Genomic DNA, 4633 nt, shown 5'->3' with positions numbered 1-4633 from the left:
GAACACATGAATATCCAACAGGGAAAACGAAGTTCCAAAAACGCAATCTCCATAGACACACGCGTATACTTATAGAAAAAGCAAAACAAACGGACAAGTAGGACAAGACAACTGGGGACCACTAGGGCCGGTGGCAAAAAAAGTTTAGAGCTCCAGCTGGTATATGGTGGGTATCTAACCTTCTCAAAATAAAAAGAGAGGTGGGGGTAAACGTAAGGGGCCTGGCTGGGAAAGGAAAGTAACACCACCTGCAAACAAGAAAATATACATTATATATAATACGAAACAGACAAAAAGCAAGTTTAAAATAGAGGCACCGTTTTGAACTGTCAGTAACTTATATAAATGAAACTGGGGGGTTTAGACGCGTTGTTAGTACATGCCAGCCTCGCACTCGTACTGTTTTCAAAAAGTCAGACAAGACAGTTTAAATATAATAAATCCTCGCTGAGAAACGACAAAGTGCCAGTTTGTATAATGTAAAGCACATAAATAGGGTCAATCAGAGGTATTAGCACACCATTATTCGCAAAAGCTTGTCTGAGCACCAAGAGTTTTACACTTTATTAGTCATCGCACCACCAAATAGGGAAGCGTAGCGACTAACTGTAGTGGGGTCAATCAACAAACATTTTTGCATTGTATCCTCTTTTGATAAACCTACTAACATGTTTTACACATGTTTAGATAAAGTAAACATTATGTTTAACTTTTCGTTGTTTATAAACTACATCTCCATAGTATACGGGATGCGGTGTGTAAGACTAGGTTTTAAAGGTATAATATTTCTTTAAAAGTTCGGACGATCTGTTGTAACTTTAGTAAAAGCCTTCTGTAGTTTATGATATTAGTAACCTTGTTAAATAACGTTTTGGTAATTTGAAGATTTCTATAATCAAATTCCTCTAACTCTGAGCAAGCACTTGCGAAACGAGTACGCGGTAGGCATATATAAGACTTTTTAGGCACAATGACTACTGACATCAAGAAAAGGGCTCTATATATGTCTGGACTAATTAGGTTAGATAGGCTACTAGTATATTGATAAAGAGACGTTCGGGACAGTGACAGAAGCTAGCACTTGGTTGGATACCACATGCAGATAGATACCGCTAAAATATGCTTGTAAGTATGGGACAGCAGACATAGATCTACCGAGAAGTCAAAGCCCTATCATCAGAGTAAGGAAAGAACCCTAGTATCAGAGTCAGGGCAGATATACTGAGATCAAGGATATAAGCGGAACGTCTATAAGACAGGACTCGTGTATTTCGGTAACATCGTCATGATAGTAAAGGGTGTAAAGAAGTTCATACCATTCTTTGAAAGACTACCAATTACTATATTTAAGGGTTTTACTGTTGGGCAAGTTGAAATGAATGTTTGACATTCGGTGACAATTTTCCTTTCTTTCAATTGTTTTGTAGAAAATGGCATTTTCACTAAACTTTATTAGGGTAGGCTACCTCCATACTTAACAGTACGCATAATTATGTTGCAATATATTTAGAAGTTATTGTTTTGTTTTACATTACAGTTGTTGAATTTGCATTGTACAAACAATAAGTCAGATATGACATAAATGTTTGTGTTAGAATCAATGAAAGAAGAAGCGCTTGTTTATTTTCAAAAGTTGAAAATTTCGGAACTGAATACATAGAACAAAATGTTCTAATATTTACCAAATTTCTATAGCAGCATTACGTCAACATATCAGCATTTAATGTGACTGAAAATATGTCTTCCTTTACATGTTTTTGATATGCTGATTTACTTTCCATTTGGAACGAACTTTTCTTACACCCTTTAGTTCCCAGCATATAGAAAATTTAGCTAAATATGACAGGATTGATGCAATGAGCAGTTCGAATGATCCCTAAAATTGCTTGACTAATCATGACTATCCTTTTGAGAATGCTTTAAACACGAATCATCATAAAGCCAGCGAAAAAAAAATACATTAGATGTATAGGTCTTACAGCAAAGGGCACTCAACAATCAGTAGTTTCTGAGCTAGTTTAAGTTTTAAGTTTAAGTTTAAGTTCTTATTAAGAATGTAAAATGTTAGAATAATCTATTGACATGCAGATAGATTTACATGTATTCAACAAAATTGTGAAACCTGTACTACTGTATGGCTGTGAGATATAGGTGTATGGTTAAATCGAATGTATAGAAGAAGTTCAGCTTAAGTTTTCGAAATATATATTAGGTTTAAATTCAAGCAGACCTACTTGTACGGTGTATGGTGAACCTGGTGTTAAATCATTTCCGACAGATATCAAATGCAGAAAGTACGATACTGGTCTGTAAAAAAGTACGATATTGGTTCAAAGGGTTACCGCAAACTAACAAAAAATATATTCAAAACACCGTAGTTCTGAATTCAATATTATTATCATGAATAGTATTCGTTAAAAGGTTCCGTCTTTCTATCAGAATAGTCTTAATGAAAAATAAAAAATCTTGGCCCTTGACTTGGTAAAAAATTAAGAAACTGAATACCACAAGGGACGTGTCGCTTCATCGAGAACAAATCTATGTGACCCCGCCTCAAAACGTTGACCTTCGCTGTACTGCACTAACAACTTCACAGACGGTCAACGGATATCACAAGGTGCCATTCCTGGCACACACAATATATCAATGTGTCCCTTGGTCAAAAAGTTCATCTTATGAATATACTGAGCTGGACGGATAGATTATAAGATTATATACCTGCAGCGCATTCCTGAGGTAGCGTCTTTTTAAAGCATAATCTGCCTCAAAACTAAGTTATTGATAAGCCTTACTTTTAAACTAATTAGCAACCAAGTAACTGCAACGCTTGACTAATTAGCAATTCAAGCAACTACCTATTTATTAATATAATAAATCCTTGGAAAACTGCAATCAGTCCCAAATGTCATCAAGTCGAGTCAGATCAAAATATTTACTGGCAGAAATATATAAATATACATGATGTTTTTCGCCAAAAACGTATCATTTTGGGTTTGCTTAGCAGAAGTGAATTGAAAAACATCACAAATTATAACAAACGTGACAATACTATCGATAGCATAAAAATAAGAATGATACAAATGTATGTACCGTATTATAAGTCATATTAACTTAAATTCATATTTACACAATACCTCATATAGCAATGCTACAACGTATAATATATAACTTCAAGTTAAATACATTAAACATTATCATTTCGAACCTTTACAGCAGGATAAACAAACTTCGCGAGCTTAACAAGAACAGATATTTTTTTAAATGTTTGAATTTTGTCATATTTGGCCATGTATAATACTGTCTATTCAAAAGACTTGATCGAAAATCAATGTATAATGGACATACCAACAGCAAATCAAGGGGGGTATTCGATCTACTCTTTATCTCCGGAACAAAATGGCGGCCAAAACTGAAAATGTGAGTTTTTCTTACTTTTTATCTTTTTTAAGGATTTCTAGACCATTACACATGGCTATCAACCTGCTCCACTGTTTTCTCTATCTATCGGCACCTTTAACTTTGGAAATAGTGCTGTAATTTGTCTGGAATGCTGGTCATGGGATTTGAATCGATGGAAAATCCTCCGTTAAACACGGGATAAGGAATAGTGCGATTAGCAAAAATGGTCTTTTTTCCTAATTATTCAAACAGCTGTGAGCTATTTTTTGATAAGAAGTAAAATATCAATATATATTTCCTTCATGGTTAGTCTGGAGCCGATTAAAAGTCGTAATTTTAAATTACACAGTTTTTTGTCTGATGGTAAGGAACAGTGTACGAAAATAAGAGGATAAGGTGCAGTTCACTTCTTCAAGCGACTTTTTCCTTCGCTCTTTTCAGAGACAATCAAGTAAAATTCTGTTAAAATAATATTTTGGTGATCATTTATAACTATCTCTTGCTCAATGTAGTAAGATTTAAAAGGTATCCGCCTGTCTATCAGACACGTGATGTACTGAAAGCCAAAAGTTTAGCAAGTCTTTAATATAGTATCCCTTGCCAACATTTAACTATCAGTAAATTTCTTTTTGGTATAGGAGGGTTTACACTATATGTGCTTTTACATTTGTGTTTTGACAAGTGGTGCTTATGCTTCTAATGTTTTTGGAGTTCCCACTATGTGTTAAAGCATACATGTTAATTTCAAGGGTGAAAACAGTATCATAAAATACGTTTATCAACACATCTAGTTCCATAAGCTATATAAATAAACGAATCTAAATTTTACTATTATGATATGAAAACACTATTGCTGACATCTTTTTATGAAAAGGACTACACCTTATTTTCCAGAAGCCTTTCTCCTAATGGTATATAATAATTCAAACATTTTAAAAGCTTTTTTGGGGAAGTAATTCACCCCAAATTACAAATTAGGCGCATATAGGTCGTAAAAAATCTAAAAAAAAAAAAATAATTTTGAGGTATACAAGTGAGGTGTTTTCATTTCCAAAATAAAACATACCTAGATTAAACACACAAAAAACAACCATGAAAATTTTCTCTGAAGAAAGTTATGATACATGAAAAAACATCACCACTTTTTCCTTGAGGGTTTTCAAAATACATACGTGACTACACCAGTGTTTAAAAAACAAACTGTTTTCGGGAACAGTTGCGCAGTTGACTGTGT

Source organism: Mercenaria mercenaria, chromosome 3 (genome assembly GCF_021730395.1).
Source record: "Mercenaria mercenaria strain notata chromosome 3, MADL_Memer_1, whole genome shotgun sequence".
Lineage (NCBI taxonomy): Eukaryota > Metazoa > Mollusca > Bivalvia > Venerida > Veneridae > Mercenaria > Mercenaria mercenaria.
This window is presented reverse-complemented; position numbering follows the sequence as displayed.